Source organism: Rhodnius prolixus, unplaced genomic scaffold (assembly GCF_049639745.1).
Source record: "Rhodnius prolixus isolate KJV_2025 unplaced genomic scaffold, Rpr scaffold_7, whole genome shotgun sequence".
Lineage (NCBI taxonomy): Eukaryota > Metazoa > Arthropoda > Insecta > Hemiptera > Reduviidae > Rhodnius > Rhodnius prolixus.
Genome location: NW_027411582.1, coordinates 5,005,321 through 5,033,305, shown reverse-complemented (window position 1 = coordinate 5,033,305; position 27,985 = coordinate 5,005,321). Strand labels below are relative to the sequence as shown.

At 33.9% G+C, this 27,985-nt stretch overlaps 1 long non-coding RNA gene across 10 annotated transcripts; it reads right to left on the bottom strand.

Annotated features, from left to right (window-relative positions):
- Positions 1 to 19: 19 nt before the first annotated feature.
- LOC141446818 (uncharacterized) lies at positions 20 to 27,664 on the bottom strand. Of its 10 annotated transcripts, XR_012453899.1 has the most exons (5): positions 27,522 to 27,664; positions 27,322 to 27,439; positions 25,086 to 25,217; positions 3,863 to 3,964; positions 20 to 264 (listed from the first exon to the last, which is right to left on the bottom strand). It is a non-coding gene; the product is annotated as an uncharacterized lncRNA (long non-coding RNA). The 10 variants fall into 10 exon arrangements; XR_012453896.1 differs by lacking the exon at positions 25,086 to 25,217 and having other exon boundaries at positions 27,522 to 27,663; XR_012453891.1 differs by having other exon boundaries at positions 27,322 to 27,627.
- Positions 27,665 to 27,985: the final 321 nt, after the last annotated feature.

Here is a 27,985-nt window from a genome sequence, read left to right as displayed (position 1 = left end):
AGTAAATAAACATCACAAATATAAGTTAACAAAGATTTTTATTATTAATATTTCTACATGAATGTCACAATAAAATTGTTTTAAAATAAATCCAGTGCCGTCTCTTTGATGTCTCAATTCGTAATTTTATTATAAAGTGGTTAGTTCCTGAATAGGTTTTCTTTATTGTAGAGGTGAATAATTGTAGAATAACACTTTTTCTTTAGGTTTGATAGCTCGTTCCATATTAACGTTCTTGTAACGTTAAAACTGTCTCATTCGTATCTGAAAATGATAAAAATAATTCATTTTAACTTGCTTTATAAATATTAATAAACATCTTGATTATATTATTTTACTTATCCTATCCAATAGATGGCTGTTTTTAGCCAAATTAAAAAACATATAATTCTTACTTAATGCTTTAAAAAATTGTTACTTTTTACTTTATACATGACTTAATTTTATTTCATAAAATTTCCTCCTGACCATCATTTTTACTTTTACCACTTTAATCAATTTCTTTTTTAATCAGGCGGGCATTTATAAATGCAAATGCTTTTTTTTTTAATGCTAGTAATGTTTGTTTATTAACTCAGATAGATCTATTTTTTATTTAATTTAATAGTGGACCTACAATACTCATTCGCAATTACTTATCCAATTTTCTTACAGTGTGCGGCCTGTACTCTACTGATAATTAAGCAAAATCTTATTTAAGGGCAACCTGAATCCATATAAATCCACTAACAACCTCCACTTTATTCACATAAAGTACCATTTATCAGCAATTACTCCAAAAACTTGGAAGTAGGTTGTCCTTAATCTAACTATAAAAAAAGAAGGCGGAAAGTAGCCTAAATTGAACGTTATAACTTCAGTATGATTAGCTAAAATCTTCGAAAACCACTTCCTCTTACTACAATTGTTACAATTATAATTGGACCAATCTTATTGATAACTCAATAAATAAAGGTGACAAAATATTGTTAACTGAATGTGTTTCAGAACATTTGGATCCATCTGAATTCATTTTTCAAATTTAACATTTCATTTAGGGCCTATGACTCTATACTGTAGTAGTAAATGCATTTATTTTATCTAATAAACATTCATTTTTGTTGGAAACGTTTAGAGAGTTGATTTTTCAGGTATAGCTCATACATAGAATTAAATAAATCTATATTCTTCAAAATTCATGATTAGTTTTAAATTTTGCTGCCTTCTAGAACTTACTATAAGAAGATTTTGGTAAACCATACAATTTGTTGATATTTTTCAATAAAAAGAAATGCCTTTAATTCAAGGTTTGAAGAATATTAACTTTTTTGCTATTATTACAAATATCATTCACAAATTTATCTTTCCTTATAAGCTTAGTTTGATCTTATTTGTTAGTAAACTTTATTTCTTGGCTAATGTGGGTAAGAAGATTATACAGAAACTGAACTGGTAATAAACTATCGTATTTTTTACAGCAACTTTTTACAAGTATGATAAAATTTAACTAATTTACAAAGATTTCTATAGAATTTACCTAGAATTGATGGTATTTTGAACGAAATGAGATCTCAGATTCAAATAATTTCTACGAATATTAATCTTCAGTATTCTAGGTAGTATATTATTGTTAAAATACATTAATTTGATCTAAAATTGCTATTTTGATAAATATTGATCAATCAGAAAAGTAAATATTGCATGTACATATATGTTCTTGAGTATTGATTAGTTTTGAGCTATCTTGGTGAACTGAACATCACATCTGGAGTCTAAACTGCCCTTAAGTATAATATTAGTTGTTTAAAGCAGGCATATCACATAAACAGAAACTAAATTTTATTTTTTAGACCAATAGAAAGGAAATTTATTGAGTGCACTTACGGGAAAAAGGAAGATTGGGTAAAGGCTGATTTAAGTTATTTATAAAACGGCTCACACGTAAAAGTTACCGCCTACACTTAACTATTATTCTTAAATATGATGTAAAATTCAATTACAATGAGTAAATGATCAGTAAATGCGAGCTAAACTTTCAATTTGAAAGATATTGACGTAACTAGGCTTTCCACTTTAGGGCTTACACTTGAACAATTTCAACACAAGATTAAGATCTTACCACTAATGTAATATTACAGGCAATGAAGATTTTGCAAAAATATTAACTTAAAAGAGAAACTTATCGCGTAGATTCGTGGAAATTCGTCACGTAAATTCGTATAAGAGTAGGTAATAGGTTAGGTAGTTTTTACGGATTTTCTTAAAAACAACTTCAAAGATTTTGTTCAAACTTTGTGTACTTTTTATTTAAGCCGTATTACATAAATTTTACTGAAAACCGTTCTCTGAAAACTTATTTTGAGATCACTTTCTCAGTACAACTTCAGCACTAGGTCACACTCGTAAACTAGTATTTAAATAAAATTTCAAGTTTTACCACTAATTTATTATTAAACTTTACCTATTATTTAATTTAAATTCCAAATATGAAGAAAATCTATCGAGCAGATTTTCAAGAATTAGCCAAAGAAGGTCAGGAGTAGAGGTGCTCATTTTTGCCTTAAAAAACTATTTCTAATGGAAAATAAATTTTTAACTAATTAATTCAACTCGATAATTTAATATTCTTTCATTTTTTTAAAAGAAAAACACTAGTGTTATTAATTTTCAATTGGAACTACATTTGTATTCTTCCGCAAAACCATGTGCTTAGGTGTGACGTCATAAAGTAGTCCCAAATTATTTATTTAAAAAAGGCTTTAAAACTATTAATAGTGTGGGAAAATCACTTTTTTTATCTAAATTAACTTGTTATTAATCCATTTTAAATAGAATTATGCTTAAATTTTATTTTATAAAAAATCCAAGTTCAAATATGGCGACTAACGGATTTTTGCAGTCAGTTACCATTGGGCTCCCGACCAGTGAACATCTATGCTGTTCACGTAAGTAAGATTTTATTATTTATTTAATTAAATTCAATCAAATTTTTATTAAAATTAATAAAGTGATACAAATATATTAAATTTACGGAGTTTTAGATATTTTTTTCACTAAAAAATTAAAAAAATTTAATTAGCACGTGGTCGACCAATGAATCTTGCATGCCTGGACAAGCAATAATTCTTATTTCTTTAATTACTATTCTACTTCACTTAATTAATTTTTACATTTTAACATAAAATTAAATTTCGGTATTATTTTAAATATTTTTTAACAAAAAAATTTAAAAAAGTGAATTAGCACGTGGTCGACCAATGAATCTTGCATGCCTAGACAAGCAATGATTCTTATTTCTTTAATTACTATTCTACTTCACTTAATTAATTTTTACATTTTAACATAAAATTAAATTTCGGTATTATTTTAAATATTTTTTAACAAAAAAATTTAAAAAAGTGAATTAGCACGTGGTCGACCAATGAATCTTGCATGCCTGGACAAGCAATGATTCTTATTTCTTTAATTACTATTCTACTTCACTTAATTAATTTTTACATTTTAACATAAAATTAAATTTCGGTATTATTTTAAATATTTTTTAACAAAAAAATTTAAAAAAGTAAATTAGCACGTGGTCGACCAATGAATCTTGCATGCCTAGACAAGCAATGATTCGTATTTCTTTAATTATATTTCTATTTCACTTTATTAATTTTTACATTTTAACTTGAAATTAATTTTTATTATTATTTTAAATATAATTTTTAATAAACAATTTAGCATGTGGTCGTCCAATGAATCTTGCATGCCTGGACAAGCAATAATTCTTATTGCTTTAATTATTTTTCTATTTCACATTATTAATTTTTACATTTTGAATTTAAATTTATGTTTATTCTAATTTTAAATTTATTTATTTATTTTTTTGTTGTAACTTAACTCTTGAAATAGCTTCAGACCTTGGGACATTTCTCAACAACTTTTCTAAAACAATCAATAGTCCGAATTGTGAAGTATGTCATCCCGAACAGTCTTTACCTACCTTGAACAGAATAAGCAGGGGTTAAGTAAATTTTGCTAAAAAAAATAAGTAAGTAATAATATTTATTATTATATTCAATAAGAACACTGCAAATTAAAATTTTATAATAGAAATTCAAATAGTTTAAAATAAAATTAATTAATGAAATCAATTAAGGATTCAAATGAAACATTCTACAATTGATTGGATTTTGAAATAATTTTAAAGCGCACAATAAGAAAGGCAACCTTCACTTTGGAGTTAAGCATTGAATAAAAAGAAAGATATAAATATCTTTGATTTAAAATACACTAAGTGAATTATATGATTCTTATGAGTAATGGGCTAGTCAATTACTTCATTAAAAAAATTTTAAGCTATGAAAAGATCCATCAATTTCTATTTAAAACAATTGGAGGACATTTCGTTTCCCTAAAAAGATTTCTTACGTTCTTAAATATAATATACTAGACTGAAGGAAATTAAAATATTATTCAAGGTATATGAGAAATTTTATTATAATAATTCTTCCGTTACACGTCGATACAGCAAATCTTAAAACGTTCTCAATTATTAAAAACAATATTTAGATTTTAAGTTTGTACAATGCATTAATAAGGAAAGATAATCCGTTACCTTATAGTTATTGCGATAATCGGTAGGTAATTTTTGGGGAGCGAAATCTGATCTCTACCTCCTCGAGGTGCTCCCTGGGCAACTACTCCCGGGAGTAGGCTAACAGAGACAGTACACGTTTCAAAGCTCAAATGTAGCTTCAATTAACTTTTGCTTCAATGTTAATTATAATTCCACTTATTTTAAATTTTCATATTTAATTACTATGGTGTAACTAATAGCATGATAATAATGCATGAAAATATTAAATCATTTCACTAATTGCATGTTCACTACTCACCTAAATGAATACTTGGAATTATAATTATTTAAATCATTTTAGTGGCCACTAACGTTTTTACCCGGTTCTTTAAAACTAAATGTGAATCAAATATACCGACTAATTAATTATTGTGGTAGATTTATCTCAGATACACATCCTGCACAACACTTCGTGACAAAAAACACTATCTCCGATTTTACACATTACACGTTTCATTGTTTTAAAAACCTTTTGTTTCTTGGTTGATTTGTTTTATTTCAGGCTGGGGTTTCAGTTGTTAATCGTCTTCTGGTTGTTTCTTGAATTTCGTTTTCTTTATTGGTTTTGCAGACTTGAATTTCTTCATGTCGGTATCTTTTTATAATGCCAGTTACCCACCAGTCCGATCAGAAGAAATCATATCTTAGGAATTACAATGGATGGCAAAAGTATCTAGTTTGTAAGTTAGGTTAAGCTTAGTAGTAAGTTGGGCAAGTGTGCCCCTGCCATATAAGAAGAAACCATATCTTAGGAATTTCAAGAGATGGCTAAAGTATCTAGTTTGTAAGTTACGTTAGGCTTAGTTGTAAGTTGGGCAAGTGTGCCCCTGCCATATAAGAAGAAACCATTTCTTGGGAATATCAAAGGATGGCTAAAGTATCTAGTTTGTAAGTTAGATTAAGCTTAGTTGTAAGTTGGGCAAGTGTGCCCCTGCCATATCAGAAAAAAACAATCTCAGGAATTTCAATGGATCGCTAATGTATCTAGTTTGTAAGTTAGGCTAAGCTTAGTTGTAAGTTGGGCAAGCGTGCCCCTGCCATATAAGAAGAAACCATATCTTAGGAATTTCAAGAGATGGCTAAAGTATCTAGTTTGTAAGTTACGTTAGGCTTAGTTGTAAGTTGGGCAAGTGTGCCCCTGCCATATAAGAAGAAACCATTTCTTGGGAATATCAAAGGATGGCTAAAGTATCTAGTTTGTAAGTTAGATTAAGCTTAGTTGTAAGTTGGGCAAGTGTGCCCCTGCCATATAAGAAGAAACCATTTATTGGGAATTTCAAAGGATGGCTAAAGTATCTAGTTTGTAGGATAGGTTAAGCTTAGTTGTAAGTTGAGGAAGTGTGCGCCTGGCATATAAGAAGAAACCATATCTTAGGAATTTCAAAGGATGGCAAAAGTGTGCCCCCTCATACCAGAAGAAAGCATATCTTAGGTTATTCAATGGATGGCTTAAGTATCTAGTTTGTAAGTTAGGTTAAGCTTAGTTGTAAGTTGGGCTGTATGCCCCTGCCATATCAGAAAAAAACAATCTCAGGAATTTCAATGGATCGCTAATGTATCTAGTTTGTAAGTTAGGCTAAGCTTAGTTGTAAGTTGGGCAAGTGTGCCCCTGCCATATAAGAAGAAACCATATCTTAGGAATTTCAAGAGATGGCTAAAGTATCTAGTTTGTAAGTTAGGTTAGGCTTAGTTGTAAGTTGGGCAAGTGTGCCCCTGCCATATAAGAAGAAACCATTTCTTGGGAATATCAAAGGATGGCTAAAGTATCTAGTTTGTAAGTTAGATTAAGCTTAGTTGTAAGTTGGGCAAGTGTGCCCCTGCCATATAAGAAGAAACCATTTCTTGGGAATTTCAAAGGATGGCTAAAGTATCTAGTTTGTAGGATAGGTTAAGCTTAGTTGTAAGTTGAGGAAGTGTGCGCCTGGCATATAAGAAGAAACCATATCTTAGGAATTTCAAAGGATGGCAAAAGTGTGCCCCCTCATACCAGAAGAAAGCATATCTTAGGTTATTCAATGGATGGCTTAAGTATCTAGTTTGTAAGTTAGGTTAAGCTTAGTTGTAAGTTGGGCTGTATGCCCCTGCCATATCAGAAAAAAACAATCTCAGGAATTTCAATGGATCGCTAATGTATCTAGTTTGTAAGTTAGGCTAAGCTTAGTTGTAAGTTGGGCAAGTGTGCCCCTGCCATATGAGAAGAAACATTATCCTAGGAATTTCAATGGATGGCTAAATTATCTAGTTTGTAAGTTAGGTTTAGCTTAGTTGTAAGTTGGGCAGTATGCTCCTGCCATATTACAAGAGACCATATCGTAGGAATTTCAAAGGATGGCTAAATATCTAGTTTATAAGTTAGGTTAACCTTAGTTATAAGTTGGGCAAGTGTGCCTCTGCCATATAAGAAGAAACCATTTCTTGGGAATTTCAAAGGATGGCTAAAGTATCTAGTTTGTAAGTTAAGTTAGGCTTAGTTGTAAGTTGGGCAAGTGTACCCCTGCCATATAAGAAGAAACCATTTCTTGGGAATATCAAAGGATGGCTAAAGTATCTAGTTTGTAAGTTAGGTTAGGCTTAGTTGTAAGTTGGGCAAGTGTGCCTTTGCCATATAAGAAGAAACCATTTCTTGGGAATATCAAAGGATGGCTAAAGTATCTAGTTTGTAAGTTAGGTTAGGCTTAGTTGTAAGTTGGGCAAGTGTGCCCCTGCCATATAAGAAGAAACCATTTCTTGGGAATATCAAAGGATGGCTAAAGTATCTAGTTTGTAAGTTAGGTTAGGCTTAGTTGTAAGTTGGGCAAGTGTGCCCCTGCCATATAAGAAGAAACCATTTCTTGGGAATATCAAAGGATGGCTAAAGTATCTAGTTTGTAAGTTAGGTTAGGCTTAGTTGTAAGTTGGGCAAGTGTGCCCCTGCCATATAAGAAGAAACCATTTCTTGGGAATTTCAAAGGATGGCTAAAGTATCTAGTTTGTAAGTTAGGTTAGGCTTAGTTGTAAGTTGGGCAAGTGTGCCCCTGCCATATAAGAAGAAACCATTTCTTGGGAATATCAAAGGATGGCTAAAGTATCTAGTTTGTAAGTTAGGTTAGGCTTAGTTGTAAGTTGGGCAAGTGTGCCTCTGCCATATAAGAAGAAACCATTTCTTGGGAATATCAAAGGATGGCTAAAGTATCTAGTTTGTAAGTTAGGTTAGGCTTAGTTGTAAGTTGGGCAAGTGTGCCCCTGCCATATAAGAAGAAACCATTTCTTGGGAATATCAATGGATGGCTAAAGTATCTAGTTTGTAAGTTAGGTTAGGCTTAGTTGTAAGTTGGGCAAGTGTGCCCCTGCCATATAAGAAGAAACCATTTCTTGGGAATTTCAAAGGATGGCTAAAGTATCTAGTTTGTAAGTTAGGTTAGGCTTAGTTGTAAGTTGGGCAAGTGTGCCCCTGCCATATAAGAAGAAACCATATCTTAGGAATTCCAAAGGATGGCAAAAGTGTGCCCCCGCCATATAAGAAGAAACCATATCTTAAGAAATTTCAAAGGATGGCTAAAGTATCTAGTTTGTAAGTTAGGTTAGGCTTAGTTGTAAGTTGGGCAACTGTGCCTCTGCCATATAAGAAGAAACCATTTCTTGGGAATTTCAAAGGATGGCTAAAGTATCTAGTTTGTAAGTTAGGTTAAGCTTAGTTGTAAGTTGGGGAAGTGTGCGCCTGGCATATAAGAAGAAACCATATCTTAGGAATTTCAAAGGATGGCTCAAGTATCTAGTTTGTAGGATAGGTTAAGCTTAGTTGTAAGTTGAGGAAGTGTGCGCCTGGCATATAAGAAGAAACCATATCTTAGGAATTTCAAAGGATGGCAAAAGTGTGCCCCCTCATACCAGAAGAAAGCATATCTTAGGTTATTCAATGGATGGCTTAAGTATCTAGTTTGTAATTTAGGTTAAGCTTAGTTGTAAGTTGGGCTGTATGCCCCCGCCATATCAGAAAAAAACAATCTCAGGAATTTCAATGGATCGCTAGTGTATCTAGTTTGTAAGTTAGGCTAAGCTTAGTTGTAAGTTGGGCAAGTGTGCCCCTGCCATATTAGAAGAAACATTATCCTAGGAATTTCAATGGATGGCTAAATTATCTAGTTTGTAAGTTAGGTTAAGCTCAGTTGTAAGTTGGGCAGTATGCTCCTGCCATATTACAAGAAACCATATCATAGGAATTTCAAAGGATGGCTAAATATCTAGTTTATAAGTTAGGTTAACCTTAGTTATAAGTTGGGCAAGTGTGCCCCTGCCATATAAGAAGAAACCATTTCTTGGGAATTACAAAGGATGGCTAAAATATCTAGTTTGTAAGTTAGGTTAAGCTTAGTTGTAAGTTGGGCAGTATGCTCCTGCCATATTACAAGAAACCATATCATAGGAATTTCAAAGGATGGCTAAATATCTAGTTTATAAGTTAGGTTAACCTTAGTTATAAGTTGGGCAAGTGTGCCCCTGCCATATGAGAAGAAACATTATCCTAGGAATTTCAAAGGATGGCTAAAGTATCTAGTTTGTAGGTTAGGTTAAGCTTAGTTGTAAGTTGGGGAAGCCATATAAGAAGAAACCATATCTTAGGAATTTCAAAGGATGGCAAAAGTGTGCCCCCTCATACAAGAAGAAACCATATCTTAGGTTATTCAATGGATGGCTTAAGTATCTAGTTTGTAAGTTACGTTAAGCTTAGTTGTAAGTTGGGCTGTATGCCCCTGCCATATCAGAAAAAAACAATCTCAGGAATTTCAATGGATCGCTAATGTATCTAGTTTGTAAGTTAGGCTAAGCTTAGTTGTAAGTTGGGCAAGTGTGCCCCTGCCATATGAGAAGAAACATTATCCTAGGAATTTCAATGGATGGCTAAATTATCTAGTTTGTAAGTTAGGCTAAGTTTAGTTGTAAGTTGGGAAAGTGTGCCCCTGCCATATAAGAAGAAACCATTTCTTGGGAATATCAAAGGATGGCTAAAGTATCTAATTTGTAAGTTAGATTAAGCTTAGTTGTAAGTTGGGCAAGTGTGCCCCTGCCATATAAGAAGAAACCATTTCTTGGGAATTTCAAAGGATGGCTAAAGTATCTAGTTTGTAGGATAGGTTAAGCTTAGTTGTAAGTTGAGGAAGTGTGCGCCTGGCATATAAGAAGAAACCATATCTTAGGAATTTCAAAGGATGGCAAAAGTGTGCCCCCTCATACCAGAAGAAAGCATATCTTAGGTTATTCAATGGATGGCTTAAGTATCTAGTTTGTAATTTAGGTTAAGCTTAGTTGTAAGTTGGGCTGTATGCCCCTGCCATATCAGAAAAAAACAATCTCAGGAATTTCAATGGATGGCAAAAGTATCTAGTTTGTAAGTTAGGTTAAGCTTAGTAGTAAGTTGGGCAAATGTGCCCCTGCCAAATAAGAAGAAACCATTTCTTGGGAATTTCAAAGGATGGCTAAAGTATCTAGTTTGTAGGATAGGTTAAGCTTAGTTGTAAGTTGAGGAAGTGTGCGCCTGGCATATAAGAAGAAACCATTTCTTGGGAATATCTAAGGATGGCTAAAGTATCTAGTTTGTAAGTTAGATTAAGCTTAGTTGTAAGTTGGGCAAGTGTGCCCCTGCCATATAAGAAGAAACCATTTCTTGGGAATTTCAAAGTATGGCTAAAGTATCTAGTTTGTAGGATAGGTTAAGCTTAGTTGTAAGTTGAGGAAGTGTGCGCCTGGCATATAAGAAGAAACCATATCTTAGGAATTTCAAAGGATGGCAAAAGTGTGCCCCCTCATACCAGAAGAAAGCATATCTTAGGTTATTCAATGGATAGCTTAAGTATCTAGTTTGTAAGTTAGGTTAAGCTTAGTTGTAAGTTGGGCTGTATGCCCCTGCCATATAAGAAAAAAACAATCTCAGGAATTTCAATGGATCGCTAATGTATCTAGTTTGTAAGTTAGGCTAAGCTTAGTTGTAAGTTGGGCAAGTGTGCCCCTGCCATATAAGAAGAAACCATATCTTAGGAATTTCAAGAGATGGCTAAAGTATCTAGTTTGTAAGTTAGGTTAGGCTTAGTTGTAAGTTGGGCAAGTGTGCCCCTGCCATATAAGAAGAAACCATTTCTTGGGAATATCAAAGGATGGCTAAAGTATCTAGTTTGTAAGTTAGATTAAGCTTAGTTGTAAGTTGGGCAAGTGTGCCCCTGCCATATAAGAAGAAACCATTTCTTGGGAATTTCAAAGGATGGCTAAAGTATCTAGTTTGTAGGATAGGTTAAGCTTAGTTGTAAGTTGAGGAAGTGTGCGCCTGGCATATAAGAAGAAACCATATCTTAGGAATTTCAAAGGATGGCAAAAGTGTGCCCCCTCATACCAGAAGAAAGCATATCTTAGGTTATTCAATGGATGGCTTAAGTATCTAGTTTGTAAGTTAGGTTAAGCTTAGTTGTAAGTTGGGCTGTATGCCCCTGCCATATCAGAAAAAAACAATCTCAGGAATTTCAATGGATCGCTAATGTATCTAGTTTGTAAGTTAGGCTAAGCTTAGTTGTAAGTTGGGCAAGTGTGCCCCTGCCATATGAGAAGAAACATTATCCTAGGAATTTCAATGGATGGCTAAATTATCTAGTTTGTAAGTTAGGTTTAGCTTAGTTGTAAGTTGGGCAGTATGCTCCTGCCATATTACAAGAGACCATATCGTAGGAATTTCAAAGGATGGCTAAATATCTAGTTTATAAGTTAGGTTAACCTTAGTTATAAGTTGGGCAAGTGTGCCTCTGCCATATAAGAAGAAACCATTTCTTGGGAATTTCAAAGGATGGCTAAAGTATCTAGTTTGTAAGTTAAGTTAGGCTTAGTTGTAAGTTGGGCAAGTGTGCCCCTGCCATATAAGAAGAAACCATTTCTTGGGAATATCAAAGGATGGCTAAAGTATCTAGTTTGTAAGTTAGGTTAGGCTTAGTTGTAAGTTGGGCAAGTGTGCCTTTGCCATATAAGAAGAAACCATTTCTTGGGAATATCAAAGGATGGCTAAAGTATCTAGTTTGTAAGTTAGGTTAGGCTTAGTTGTAAGTTGGGCAAGTGTGCCCCTGCCATATAAGAAGAAACCATTTCTTGGGAATATCAAAGGATGGCTAAAGTATCTAGTTTGTAAGTTAGGTTAGGCTTAGTTGTAAGTTGGGCAAGTGTGCCCCTGCCATATAAGAAGAAACCATTTCTTGGGAATATCAAAGGATGGCTAAAGTATCTAGTTTGTAAGTTAGGTTAGGCTTAGTTGTAAGTTGGGCAAGTGTGCCCCTGCCATATAAGAAGAAACCATTTCTTGGGAATTTCAAAGGATGGCTAAAGTATCTAGTTTGTAAGTTAGGTCAGGCTTAGTTGTAAGTTGGGCAAGTGTGCCCCTGCCATATAAGAAGAAACCATTTCTTGGGAATTTCAAAGGATGGCTAAAGTATCTAGTTTGTAAGTTAGGTTAGGCTTAATTGTAAGTTGGGCAAGTGTGCCTATGCCATATAAGAAGAAACCATTTCTTGGGAATATCAAAGGATGGCAAAAGTATCTAGTTTGTAAGTTAGGTTAGGCTTAGTTGTAAGTTGGGCAAGTGTGCCCCTGCCATATAAAAAGAAACCATTACTTGGGAATTTCAAAGGATGGCTAATGTATCTAGTTTGTAAGTTAGGTTAGGCTTAGTTGTAAGTTGGGCAAGTGTGCCCCTACCATATAAGAAGAAACCATTTCTTGGGAATATCAAAGGATGGCTAAAGTATCTAGTTTGTAAGTTAGGTTAGGCTTAGTTGTAAGTTGGGCAAGTGTGCCTCTGCCAAATAAGAAGAAACCATTTCTTGGGAATATCAAAGGATGGCTAAAGTATCTAGTTTGTAAGTTAGGTTAGGCTTAGTTGTAAGTTGGGCAAGTGTGCTCCTGCCATATAAGAAGAAACCATTTCTTGGGAATATCAATGGATGGCTAAAGTATCTAGTTTGTAAGTTAGGTTAGGCTTAGTTGTAAGTTGGGCAAGTGTGCCTCTGCCATATAAGAAGAAACCATTTCTTGGGAATATCAAAGGATGGCTAAAGTATCTAGTTTGTAAGTTAGGTTAGGCTTAGTTGTAAGTTGGGCAAGTGTGCCCCTGCCATATAAGAAGAAACCATTTCTTGGGAATTTCAAAGGATGGCTAATGTATCTAGTTTGTAAGTTAGGTTAGGCTTAGTTGTAAGTTGGGCAAGTGTGCCCCTACCATATAAGAAGAAACCATTTCTTGGGAATATCAAAGGATGGCTAAAGTATCTAGTTTGTAAGTTAGGTTAGGCTTAGTTGTAAGTTGGGCAAGTGTGCCTCTGCCAAATAAGAAGAAACCATTTCTTGGGAATATCAAAGGATGGCTAAAGTATCTAGTTTGTAAGTTAGGTTAGGCTTAGTTGTAAGTTGGGCAAGTGTGCTCCTGCCATATAAGAAGAAACCATTTCTTGGGAATATCAATGGATGGCTAAAGTATCTAGTTTGTAAGTTAGGTTAGGCTTAGTTGTAAGTTGGGCAAGTGTGCCTCTGCCATATAAGAAGAAACCATTTCTTGGGAATATCAAAGGATGGCTAAAGTATCTAGTTTGTAAGTTAGGTTAGGCTTAGTTGTAAGTTGGGCAAGTGTGCCCCTGCCATATAAGAAGAAACCATTTCTTGGGAATTTCAAAGGATGGCTAAATATCTAGTTTATAAGTTAGGTTAACCTTAGTTATAAGTTGGGCAAGTGTGCCCCTGCCATATAAGAAGAAACCATTTCTTGGGAATTTCAAAGGATGGCTAAAATATCTAGTTTGTAAGTTAGGTTAAGCTTAGTTGTAAGTTGGGCAGTATGCTCCTGCCATATTACAAGAAACCATATCATAGGAATTTCAAAGGATGGCTAAATATCTAGTTTATAAGTTAGGTTAACCTTAGTTATAAGTTGGGCAAGTGTGCCCCTGCCATATGAGAAGAAACATTATCCTAGGAATTTCAAAGGATGGCTAAAGTATCTAGTTTGTAGGTTAGGTTAAGCTTAGTTGTAAGTTGGGGAAGCCATATAAGAAGAAACCATATCTTAGGAATTTCAAAGGATGGCAAAAGTGTGCCCCCTCATACAAGAAGAAACCATATCTTAGGTTATTCAATGGATGGCTTAAGTATCTAGTTTGTAAGTTAGGTTAAGCTTAGTTGTAAGTTGGGCTGTATGCCCCTGCCATATCAGAAAAAAACAATCTCAGGAATTTCAATGGATCGCTAATGTATCTAGTTTGTAAGTTAGGCTAAGCTTAGTTGTAAGTTGGGCAAGTGTGCCCCTGCCATATGAGAAGAAACATTATCCTAGGAATTTCAATGGATGGCTAAATTATCTAGTTTGTAAGTTAGGCTAAGCTTAGTTGTAAGTTGGGCAAGTGTGCCCCTGCCATATAAGAAGAAACCATTTCTTGGGAATATCAAAGGATGGCTAAAGTATCTAATTTGTAAGTTAGATTAAGCTTAGTTGTAAGTTGGGCAAGTGTGCCCCTGCCATATAAGAAGAAACCATTTCTTGGGAATTTCAAAGGATGGCTAAAGTATCTAGTTTGTAGGATAGGTTAAGCTTAGTTGTAAGTTGAGGAAGTGTGCGCCTGGCATATAAGAAGAAACCATATCTTAGGAATTTCAAAGGATGGCAAAAGTGTGCCCCCTCATACCAGAAGAAAGCATATCTTAGGTTATTCAATGGATGGCTTAAGTATCTAGTTTGTAATTTAGGTTAAGCTTAGTTGTAAGTTGGGCTGTATGCCCCTGCCATATCAGAAAAAAACAATCTCAGGAATTTCAATGGATGGCAAAAGTATCTAGTTTGTAAGTTAGGTTAAGCTTAGTAGTAAGTTGGGCAAATGTGCCCCTGCCAAATAAGAAGAAACCATTTCTTGGGAATTTCAAAGGATGGCTAAAGTATCTAGTTTGTAGGATAGGTTAAGCTTAGTTGTAAGTTGAGGAAGTGTGCGCCTGGCATATAAGAAGAAACCATTTCTTGGGAATTTCAAAGGATGGCAAAAGTGTGCCCCCTCATACCAGAAGAAAGCATATCTTAGGTTATTCAATGGATGGCTTAAGTATCTAGTTTGTAAGTTAGGTTAAGCTTAGTTGTAAGTTGGGCTGTATGCCCCTGCCATATAAGAAAAAAACAATCTCAGGAATTTCAATGGATCGCTAATGTATCTAGTTTGTAAGTTAGGCTAAGCTTAGTTGTAAGTTGGGCAAGTGTGCCCCTGCCATATAAGAAGAAACCATATCTTAGGAATTTCAAGAGATGGCTAAAGTATCTAGTTTGTAAGTTAGGTTAGGCTTAGTTGTAAGTTGGGCAAGTGTGCCCCTGCCATATAAGAAGAAACCATTTCTTGGGAATATCAAAGGATGGCTAAAGTATCTAGTTTGTAAGTTAGATTAAGCTTAGTTGTAAGTTGGGGAAGTGTGCCCCTGCCATATAAGAAGAAACCATTTCTTGGGAATTTCAAAGGATGGCTAAAGTATCTAGTTTGTAGGATAGGTTAGGCTTAGTTGTAAGTTGAGGAAGTGTGCGCCTGGCATATAAGAAGAAACCATATCTTAGGAATTTCAAAGGATGGCAAAAGTGTGCCCCCTCATACCAGAAGAAAGCATATCTTAGGTTATTCAATGGATGGCTTAAGTATCTAGTATGTAAGTTAGGTTAAGCTTAGTTGTAAGTTGGGCTGTATGCCCCTGCCATATCAGAAAAAAACAATCTCAGGAATTTCAATGGATCGCTAATGTATCTAGTTTGTAAGTTAGGCTAAGCTTAGTTGTAAGTTGGGCAAGTGTGCCCCTGCCATATGAGAAGAAACATTATCCTAGGAATTTCAATGGATGGCTAAATTATCTAGTTTGTAAGTTAGGTTTAGCTTAGTTGTAAGTTGGGCAGTATGCTCCTGCCATATTACATATAAGAAGAAACCATTTCTTGGGAATATCAAAGGATGGCTAAAGTATCTAGTTTGTAAGTAAGGTTAGGCTTAGTTGTAAGTTGGGCAAGTGTGCCCCTGCCATATAAGAAGAAACCATTTCTTGGGAATATCAAAGGATGGCTAAAGTATCTAGTTTGTAAGTTAGGTTAGGCTTAGTTGTAAGTTGGGCAAGTGTGCCCCTGCCATATAAGAAGAAACCATTTCTTGGGAATTTCAAAGGATGGCTAAAGTATCTAGTTTGTAAGTTAGGTTAGGCTTAGTTGTAAGTTGGGCAAGTGTGCCTCTGCCATATAAGAAGAAACCATTTCTTGGGAATATCAAAGGATGGCTAAAGTATCTAGTTTGTAAGTTAGGTTAGGCTTAGTTGTAAGTTGGGCAAGTGTGCCCCTGCCATATAAAAAGAAACCATTACTTGGGAATTTCAAAGGATGGCTAATGTATCTAGTTTGTAAGTTAGGTTAGGCTTAGTTGTAAGTTGGGCAAGTGTGCCCCTGCCATATAAGAAGAAACCATTTCTTGGGAATTTCAAAGGATGGCTAAAGTATCTAGTTTGTAAGTTAGGTTAGGCTTAGTTGTAAGTTGGGCAAGTGTGCCCCTGCCATATAAGAAGAAACCATTTCTTGGGAATTTCAAAGGATGGCTAAAGTATCTAGTTTGTAAGTTAGGTTAAGCTTAGTTGTAAGTTGGGCAAGTGTGCCTCTGCCATATAAGAAGAAACCATTTCTTGGGAATATCAAAGGATGGCTAAAGTATCTAGTTTGTAAGTTAGGTTAGGCTTAGTTGTAAGTTGGGCAAGTGTGCCCCTGCCATATAAGAAGAAACCATTTCTTGGGAATTTCAAAGGATGGCTAAAGTATCTAGTTTGTAAGTTAGGTTAGGCTTAGTTGTAAGTTGGGCAAGTGTGCCCCTGCCATATAAGAAGAAACCATTTCTTGGGAATATCAAAGGATGGCTAAAGTATCTAGTTTGTAAGTTAGGTTAGGCTTAGTTGTAAGTTGGGCAAGTGTGCCCCTGCCATATAAGAAGAAACCATTTCTTGGGAATTTCAAAGGATGGCTAAAGTATCTAGTTTGTAAGTTAGGTTAGGCTTAGTTGTAAGTTGGGCAAGTGTGCCCCTGCCATATAAGAAGAAACCATTTCTTGGGAATATCAAAGGATGGCTAAAGTATCTAGTTTGTAAGTTAGGTTAGGCTTAGTTGTAAGTTGGGCAAGTGTACCCCTGCCATATAAGAAGAAACCATATCTTAGGAATTCCAAAGGATGGCAAAAGTGTGCCCCCGCCATATAAAAAGAAACCATATCTTAGAAATTTCAAAGGATGGCTAAGGTATCTAGTTTGTAAGTTAGGTTAGGCTTAGTTGTAAGTTGGGCAAGTGTGCCTCTGCCATATAAGAAGAAACCATTTCTTGGGAATTTCAAAGGATGGCTGAAGTATCTAGTTTGTAAGTTAGGTTAAGCTTAGTTGTAAGTTGGGGAAGTGTGCGCCTGGCATATAAGAAGAAACCATATCTTAGGAATTTCAAAGGATGGCAAAAGTGTGCCCCCTCATACAAGAAGAAACCATATCTTAGGTTATTCAATGGATGGCTTAAGTATCTAGTTTGTAAGTTAGGTTAAGCTTAGTTGTAAGTTGGGCGTTATGCCCCCACTATATCAGATAAAAACAATCTCAGGAATTTCAACGGATCGCTAGTGTATCTAGTTTGTAAGTTAGGCTATGCTTAGTTGTAAGTTGGGCAAGTGTGCCCCTGCCATATTAGAAGAAACATTATCCTAGGAATTTCAATGGATGGCTAAATTATCTAGTTTGTAAGTTAGGTTAAGCTTAGTTGTAAGTTGGGCAGTATGCTCCTGCCATATTACAAGAAACCATATCAAAGGAATTTCAAAGGATGGCTAAAGTATCTAGTTTGTAAGTTAGGTTAGGCTTAGTTGTAAGTTGGGCAAGTGTGCCTCTGCCATATAAGAAGAAACCATTTCTTGGGAATTTCAAAGGATGGCTAAAGTATCTAGTTTGTAAGTTAGGTTAGGCTTAGAGTTAAGTTGGGCAAGTGTGCCTCTGCCATATAAGAAGAAACCATTTCTTGGGAATTTCAAAGGATGGCTAAAGTATCTAGTTTGTAAGTTAGGTTAGGCTTAGTTGTAAGTTGGGCAAGTGTGCCTCTGCCATATAAGAAGAAACCATTTCTTGGGAATTTCAAAGGATGGCTAAAGTATCTAGTTTGTAAGTTAGGTTAGGCTTAGTTGTAAGTTGGGCAAGTGTGCCCCTGCCATATAAGAAGAAACCATTTCTTGGGAATTTCAAAGGATGGCTAAAGTATCTAGTTTGTAAGTTAGGTTAAGCTTAGTTGTAAGTTGGGCAAGTGTGCCTCTGCCATATAAGAAGAAACCATTTCTTGGGAATATCAAAGGATGGCTAAAGTATCTAGTTTGTAAGTTAGGTTAGGCTTAGTTGTAAGTTGGGCAAGTGTGCCCCTGCCATATAAGAAGAAACCATTTCTTGGGAATTTCAAAGGATGGCTAAAGTATCTAGTTTGTAAGTTAGGTTAGGCTTAGTTGTAAGTTGGGCAAGTGTGCCCCTGCCATATAAGAAGAAACCATTTCTTGGGAATATCAAAGGATGGCTAAAGTATCTAGTTTGTAAGTTAGGTTAGGCTTAGTTGTAAGTTGGGCAAGTGTGCCTCTGCCATATAAGAAGAAACCATTTCTTGGGAATTTCAAAGGATGGCTAAAGTATCTAGTTTGTAAGTTAGGTTAGGCTTAGTTGTAAGTTGGGCAAGTGTGCCCCTGCCATATAAGAAGAAACCATTTCTTGGGAATTTCAAAGGATGGCTAAAGTATCTAGTTTGTAAGTTAGGTTAAGCTTAGTTGTAAGTTGGGCAAGTGTGCCTCTGCCATATAAGAAGAAACCATTTCTTGGGAATATCAAAGGATGGCTAAAGTATCTAGTTTGTAAGTTAGGTTAGGCTTAGTTGTAAGTTGGGCAAGTGTGCCCCTGCCATATAAGAAGAAACCATTTCTTGGGAATTTCAAAGGATGGCTAAAGTATCTAGTTTGTAAGTTAGGTTAGGCTTAGTTGTAAGTTGGGCAAGTGTGCCCCTGCCATATAAGAAGAAACCATTTCTTGGGAATATCAAAGGATGGCTAAAGTATCTAGTTTGTAAGTTAGGTTAGGCTTAGTTGTAAGTTGGGCAAGTGTGCCCCTGCCATATAAGAAGAAACCATATCTTAGGAATTCCAAAGGATGGCAAAAGTGTGCCCCCGCCATATAAAAAGAAACCATATCTTAGAAATTTCAAAGGATGGCTAAAGTATCTAGTTTGTAAGTTAGGTTAGGCTTAGTTGTAAGTTGGGCAAGTGTGCCTCTGCCATATAAGAAGAAACCATTTCTTGGGAATTTCAAAGGATGGCTAAAGTATCTAGTTTGTAAGTTAGGTTAAGCTTAGTTGTAAGTTGGGGAAGTGTGCGCCTGGCATACAAGAAGAAACCATATCTTAGGTTATTCAATGGATGGCTTAAGTATCTAGTTTGTAAGTTAGGTTAAGCTTAGTTGTAAGTTGGGCTGTATGCCCCCGCCATATCAGAAAAAAACAATCTCAGGAATTTCAATGGATCGCTAGTGTATCTAGTTTGTAAGTTAGGCTATGCTTAGTTGTAAGTTGGGCAAGTGTGCCCCTGCCATATTAGAAGAAACATTATCCTAGGAATTTCAATGGATGGCTAAATTATCTAGTTTGTAAGTTAGGTTAAGCTTAGTTGTAAGTTGGGCAGTATGCTCCTGCCATATTACAAGAAACCATATCATAGGAATTTCAAAGGATGGCTAAATATCTAGTTTATAAGTTAGGTTAACCTTAGTTATAAGTTGGGCAAGTGTGCCCCTGCCATATAAGAAGAAACCATTTCTTGGGAATTTCAAAGGATGGCTAAAATATCTAGTTTGTAAGTTAGGTTAAGCTTAGTTGTAAGTTGGGCAGTATGCTCCTGCCATATTACAAGAAACCATATCATAGGAATTTCAAAGGATGGCTAAATATGTAGTTTATAAGTTAGGTTAACCTTAGTTATAAGTTGGGCAAGTGTGCCCCTGCCATATGAGAAGAAACATTATCCTAGGAATTTCAAAGGATGGCTAAAGTATCTAGTTTGTAGGTTAGGTTAAGCTTAGTTGTAAGTTGGGGAAGCCATATAAGAAGAAACCATATCTTAGGAATTTCAAAGGATGGCAAAAGTGTGCCCCCTCATACAAGAAGAAACCATATCTTAGGTTATTCAATGGATGGCTTAAGTATCTAGTTTGTAAGTTAGGTTAAGCTTAGTTGTAAGTTGGGCTGTATGCCCCTGCCATATCAGAAAAAAACAATCTCAGGAATTTCAATGGATCGCTAATGTATCTAGTTTGTAAGTTAGGCTAAGCTTAGTTGTATGTTGGGCAAGTGTGCCCCTGCCATATGAGAAGAAACATTATCCTAGGAATTTCAATGGATGGCTAAATTATCTAGTTTGTAAGTTAGGTTAAGCTTAGTTGTAAGTTGGGCAAGTGTGCCCCTGCCATATAAGAAGAAACCATTTCTTGGGAATTTCAAAGGATGGCTAAAGTATCTAGTTATTAAGTTAGGTTAGGTATGCTGGTTAGAGGGAAACTTGACCAGATGGTTTCATTTGATATTCGTCTAAGGGTAGATGATCTTTTCCAGTTATTATTGATAGCATTCTTAACGCATTCTTATTGTATCTACATTAATAGCTTTGCAGTCAGTCGAAAATGATTAGGAATTCTATTATTAATAATTGATTCACTTACTTTTACAAATTTTCTAGTATAATCTTTCGCTTCAATGTTAATTATAATTCCACTTATTTTACATTTTCATTTTCAATTAATGTGGTGTAACTAATAGCATGATAATAATGCATGAAAATATTAAATCATTTCACTAATTGCATGCTCACTACTCACCTAAATGAATACTTGGAATTATAATTATTTAAAACATTTTAGTGGCCACTAACAATGTTTTTACTCGGTTTTTTAAGACTAAATGTGAATCAAATATTCCGACTAATTAATTATTGTGTTAGATTTATCTCAGACACACATCCTGCACAACACTTCGTGACAAAAAACACTATCTCCGATTTTACACATTACACGTTTCATTGTTTTAAAATCCTTTGTTTCTTGTTTGATTTGTTTAATTTCAGGCTGGGGTTTCAGTTGTTAATCGTCTTCTTGTTGATTATTGAATTTCGTTTTCTTTGTTGGTTTTGCAGACTTTGTTTTCTTCAAGTCTATATCTTTTTGTAAGCCCAATTACCCACCAGTCCAAAAACCCTTTTTTTCCGAACGCCTTTCTAATAATCCCCCTATTTCCCTAATTGCCCCATCCTATACATAACCTAGAAATCTAGGTTTAACTCATTCTAGTCATTGGTCAATGCAGACAGATCTCCCTGTATATCCCTCAATCACTAAACGATTTTCTTACCCTATTCCCTTTTCCTCCAATTTTATCCCAATTCATTTTTACAAACTCCATTGTATGGAGTTCTACGTATCTTTATGCCTGCTCAAATGACCAACTAGAATGCGGATGTGGGTTGAAAGGCGTTCTTTGGGGAGCGAAAACTGATCTCTACCTCCTCGAGGTGCTCCCCGGGCAACTACTCCCGGGAGTAGGCTAACAGAGACAGTACACTTTTTAAAGATTAAAAAAAGCTTCAATTTATTTTTTTTTCCAAATATAATTAAACTTTATAAATAGAAATATATTCATTAACGATAAGCGAAATGATAAATTAGAACTGTTTTAAAAGAGTTGTAGAATATGAAAGTGTTATCTCGGGGAGTTTCACGAAAGTTTCGAGTTATATATGAAAAATTGCTAATAAAAAATATACCTCAACTTCTCCAGTTCGAACTTGAAATAAAACTAATAATATTTCGTCAAGTTATTTCTTACAGCAAAATTTTTTTCAACTTTTTTCTGTATTGATGTCTTCTTTTCACTTAAATTTGCCTTTTTCCTTTTATGATCAAAACTTAAATTAAATAGCGAAAAATTCATTGCCAGCTAAATTTATAATTTCTGTACTAATCTAGGAAAACGGGTTCTTTTTAAATCAATAATAGTTTATTTACAAAAACTAGAAAAAGCGATAAACAGAAAAATATATACATAGCGATACTTCAGGGCAGAATAAACATTCTGACCTGACAGAATTAAAGAAGTCCTTTTGTTAGTTTAAGTGTAGTTAATTTAGTGACGTTACACTGAAATAACTTTATAGTTTACTAACAAATAAACTATTCATGTTCCAAAAAATTAGTTTTAAGTATAGTTAAGATAATAATTAAGATCAAGGATAATGAAGAACGTCCAATGATAATGAAGATGTGGAACCAACCTTTGACGTGGAAACCAAAAAATTGAAATGCTACTTAGTTATAAGTTAGTTTTAAGTAACGCTAATCCCAAGCTGTGAAGAGGAAAACCAACTTCATTTAGTTAAATTAGTTTTAAGAGATTTTAAGTTTGTATATTGCATTAAAAAAAGATATCTCTTACTATTTTTTCTCCCTAATCCTCTTGATATTAAACCCCAGTATGACATTAAATTGTATGACGAAGGGCAAAGCAACTATGATATGGAAGCCAAAAATGGTTAATACGAATTAAATAAATAAGAAGCTATAGAAGTGAGCCAAATCCTGACACTCAGTGATGTGGAAGTCAAACATAGTTTTAAATTAATTAATTTAGTAAATTTGTAGCTATAAGTGTGATGCAGTGATGTGAATTTTGAGAAAAACATTTTGTTGACATAAGTTAATTTTAGAAAAAAAGCTTAAATTATTCTGGGGACATATTATTGTTTAGTTGTTAATTAGTTATAAGATATTAGTTAAAGAAACGCTAATTCCAAGCTGCGATAAGGAAGGCAAATACCATTTAAATGCTTATTATTGATAAGTTAGTTATAAGAAACGCTAGCGCTAATGCTATGATGAGGAAACCAAACATCGTTCAATAATTAAGTTCCCTAGTTTCAAATAATAGTTATAATTCTGATGCAGTGATGTGGAAACCAAAATTTTTTCAAACGTAATTTAGTTAGTTAGTTTTATAAGATAGTTATAATCTTCATGAGATGATGTGAACACCAAAAAATATTTCAAACGTAGTTAAATTAGTTAGTTTACTAACTCATAAATAAGTATAAACCAGAAGCTGTGATGTGAAAACTGTGTATTATAATAAGAAGTTATATGATTCGCACATGTACCAACTTTGATGTCACACATGAGATGGATAAACAGAAAAAGGAATCTAACTCTACAATATTTTTACATATGGGACATATGTTTTTAACATTCTTATCCAGGTAAAAAAAAAAAACTTAGTTTTAATGAGGCTGCGATGACGTTATGGATGAGCAAAGTGGATATGGATGAAGGAATGGAAGTCCTACAAATATTTTGGATGTAATGGTAGATCGCTTAACGGAGAATGGAGAAAAGAATTTGTTCTAATCAATTTGGTGTTTGTTGAAATTGGTCCTCTCGTTGTTGCAAAATCTTAGTTTTTTAAGAAAATGTTGATTTTCTATTGTAGTTTGTATAATATCGCATTTGCTTTGAGTGCTAGTAGTTGAATTGATACTCCAAAAAATGATTTACATGGACTTTATAAAAACAATTCTTTCCTAGTGTTCCATACCCAGTCGATTATTAATCTCGATTGAATTATAATCACTGCTGCTCATCATTGAATATTTTCAGAAGCAGACTTGTAAGCTCTGTTCTTATTTGTATTGACCCTCTATATCTATCATTAGCATTTATATTATTTTACTATTTGTCTCAAGGCACAGACTGTTAATTTTTAGCTATTTTTTTACTCCTGAAACTCGTTAGTATTGACACACGTTGGAATTTCGTAAAGTTACAAGTTGATACTTGATTAAACTTTTCTTAGTGAATCTTTCCCTTATCTGTTAGGAAGTAAGAATTGAAACTGACTATATCATAAGTGACAATAAAAACTGATAGGTGGCACTAGTATTAGTTACATTTTTAGTTGTAGTTTAGTTTAAGAAGAGCATTAGTTTTATAGTAGAGATAGAATTAAGTATTAGTTATAAAAGTAGGTATAGTTTTAAGAATTAGTTATAGAAGTAGGTATAGTTTTAAGAATTATTTATAGAAGTAGGTATAGTTTTAAGCACACTTAAAGGCCATCATATCAGTTTACATTCATTGAAAAAGTTCAGGTGTTGTGAGGTGCAGTTTTAATAGATAACTAACCTAATTTGTTTAAAATTCTTACTTCTCCTACATTATGTTACTAACCTGTATAAAACTAGCTCCTACCCCAACTTCGCATAAAAGATAAGTGAATTTGAAGCTAATTTCCAGACATGCAATTTTACTCTTTTATTCCTCTAAAACTATCTGCACCTTACGCTCTTTTGCACGTTAATAAAAAAATAATTGCTAGCTTAAATGTGACACTTAATTCTTCTAGAGTTCACTACTAATACGATATATTTTAAAAGTATGGTACCATACTACTAACATCCGGGCTAGTATAAAATAAAATGGTGCGATTTGTATTAGCGGGTCTTCTATGAAACGATAAAATCGGATATCCGGGTATTTAGATAATCCGTAAACGTCAAAACATTCGGTATTAAATATCCACCGTCCGAGTTACTATTTTATTTTAAAGAGCTTAAAAGATTATTCGGCGCGGAGCGTGTCCGGGAAATAATTCGGTGTGGCAAACGGAACTAAGTCGGTTACCGGTGTATTTCGATAGTATGTGATCTCTAGAACAACTACGAGTATATACGACATATGTCGCCGAACAATTAATTTACTGTTATTAATGTGCCAAGCAGAACTGGGCGCAGAGCATATGTATGAGTTCTAAATTAGTGAAATTGCTTGTCTTTCTTCGAATTGAGTGCTTCAGTCTCAGTCTATTTGTACGGTTTTATGTGTATATTATAATTTTGGTTAAACATTTATGTAGCATTTAAATTCTATAAAATTTCAAAAAATGTGCTTTTATTTATTGTATTCAACGTTTGGAATTTAATGTTTTGGGATAGTTTTTCTTTCTATTGAGAGTTTAATGCTCATGGACTTGTTTTCGCTGCAGTAGATTAACAATCCATAGGGGTTAAACTCTAAATAGATGAAATCCTTTTTTTAGATACGAAACGTGTGAAGTTAAATAAAAGTATTTTTGTTTTTATCGTTAATGTAAATTTTAAACGTATTAGTAATCAAATATTTAGAAGCTCATGTACTTCTTTTCTTTTTGTGTTTACTTTGACCTTGATCTGCGAAATCTGAGAAGATTGTTAGGCAAACACAGAGCTTCGTTTTGTTTGGATTGCGTTCTTTGTGAATTCTCGATAGCTGTCCTTCAGACAAAAATGGTCCTTTGTAAATTAATTGTATCTTTAGAGGCAGTTACTTTTGTAACGTAGATAGTAAATGGAAGTAAAGCTGATACCTCTTTTTTATGATTCTTTGATGTTCTTGGTTCATAGATTCTTTGTAGGCTGTTATTTCTGCTATTCAGCTAGAACATGGAACTAATCCAAACCACCGCATTACGTAAATCTACGTCTTATGAAACTCCAGCCTAGCAAAAATTAGAATAAAATAATCATTAGTCTTTAAGTTTACATAGTTATATGTTGAGGAAATTTTACCTATCATGACAGATCATTAGAATTCCAATGGGTGCCAACTGAAATAACTTCTAAGGTACTTGGCTACAAGACAGGAGACATGAACCCACTATGTCAGATGAATGTAATATCCTTAGAATCGCAAAGGTTTCCTAAACAAATTCACATTTTACGAAATATCACAGGATGTGACAGGTGTTAAGTTTATAAAGTAATGGTTTAGATTAATCTTTCAAAGTTCGCGTTTATATCTTAAGACTTAACCTATTAGTGTTCACATATCTTTTTAAGTAATTAAGTAATTTAGAAGTAAACCGTATGCACCCTCAAATTCAGACGAAAGCGAAATCTTAGGAATCTCAATGGCTGCCAAAGGTTATTGATTAGTAGTTAGTAAGTTAAGTTAGCTGTAAGTTGTACGAAATACTCTTTCAGGTCAGACGAAACCCTTATTTTAGGTATATCAACGTGTGTTAAGCATGATTAGTTAGTAAGTTAATTTAGCTGTAAGTTGGGCGAAATACACCCTCCATGTAAGACGAAACCCATATCTTAGGAATAGCCACGTATTCCTTACGTGATTACTTAGTAAGTTAAGTTAGCTATAAGTTGGACGAAATACACCCTCAATGTTAGACGAAACCCATATCTTTAGAATATTAATAAAAGCCACACGAGATAAGTTTGTATGGGAATAGAATGATTTAAGCTTATTGTCTGGTATGCGATATTAGTCCAATGAGTTCAGTTTTTTATTCACATCATCTGCAGTTACTTTAGATAGATAGTAAATAGTTTTTAGTTAGCATAGTTGTAAGTTGGGCAAGTGTGCCCCTGTCATATAAGAAAAAACCATATCTTAGGTATTTCAAAGGATAGCTAAAGTATCTAGTTATTAAGTTAGGTTAAGCATAGTTGTAAGTTGGGCAAGTGTGCCCCTGCCATATGAGAAAAAACCATATCTTAGGAATTTCAAAGGATAGCTAAAGTATCTAGTTTGTAAGTTAGGTTAAGCTTAGTTGTAAGTTGGGCAAGTGTGCCCCTGCCATATAAGAAGAAACCATATCTTAGGAATTTCAAAGGATGACTCATGTAATTAATTTAAGAAGGTAGCTTAGTTTTAACTTAGTGAAGTGTCCGTCCTTTAGCTCAGAAGAAAACCATATCTTTGGAACCTCAGTACTGGATCTCAAAGTAGTTGATAAGTAGTATTTTAAGGAAATTGTTTGGAACAAATAGTTTATTTAGTTACATACTGACTATAATAGTAATTTCAGTGCACGTCATCTAATAAATACACAACTTAAACTAATTTAAGTGAACCCTTTAATTTTGTTTTGCAGACTGTTGAAGTGCTCTTGAAGTATTGTTTTATGTTTAAATTTCACTTGTATTTTTTTTCTACACTTAGCATTATTGGTGCATTTAAGTGGCTTTATTTCTTTTGGAACAGATAGAGTATATTTCCTGGCAATATATTTTTATTAATTAATCTTCGTTTTAATCCTAAAAAGAAGGTTGTATTTAGGTAAAAGAGTGACAATTATTGGAAGAAGAAAACGGTTGAACAGGTTGAAAGCGTACGCTGGTTATTCAGAAACTTGTCGGGATGGTTTCATTTCAAATTCGTCCAAGGGTAGATGATCTTTTCTAGTTATTATTGATAGCATTCTCAAAGCAGTCTTATTCTTTCTACATTAATAGCTTTGCAGTCAGTAGAAAATCTTTAGGAGTTCTATTATTAATAATTGAAACATTGAGTAGGCTAACTGAGACAGTACACTTTTTAAAGCTCAAAAATAGCTTTCATTAAAATGTTTTCCAAATTTAATTTAACTTTATAAATACAAAGATTTTCATTAACGTTAAAACCTCCCGTAAGGGGGAAGTGGACTAGCCACTTCTTTGGGGACCTTAACGTCCCTGGGAGTACACTAGCCTAACAACAGGAACAATATGCTCATTTTAATGCAAAGTTTTTTTTAAAAAAATCAGGTAAACTGGACTTACAAATCTTAATGTTTTCTAAAAAATCAAAGAAAATCTATTACTTACTTTCCTAAAGTCGTAAAAAGAAAATGTAGATTGCTAGGTGATTAAACAGAGCACTCATATTTCACAACGTTTTCCAAATGAAACAGCCTGCAGTCTTGTACACCTCTTGACTGCATTTCTGTTAAAATTCAATATATTTATTGCAAAAAACCAAAACACTACTTAAAGAACCAGAGTATTTCACTTTTGTTCTTTATTACCTACAATCACAATACACCAAAAGAAATCAAGAAATGTACATTGTACAGTACAAATGGAAGGAAGCTTCTAGAATCATGTGTCCCCACTTTTCAGAAAGACAGTGTAGCAATTATATATTTAATATTTAACAATATGAAATATATAATTGAAAGTAATAATCAAATTGATTATTACAATACAAATGTAATAATCAATTGAAAGTATTTTTAAATTTTAAATATAAAATCTTTTTTATAAAACCTTCAGAGAAGTAGTTATAATAATGTTTAAAATAATTTCTTATTTCTGTGAACGAATCAAGATAACATATTTACTTTGATTCACTTGAGTTTGATTCAGTGACTTTAATCTCAATCACTAAATGTTAAACAGAAAAAAAATTTAAGAGAACTACATATCTCGCGATTTTCTCTTACTATAATAACTGTCAAGGTTCTTCCATTACACTTCGATACTGCAAATC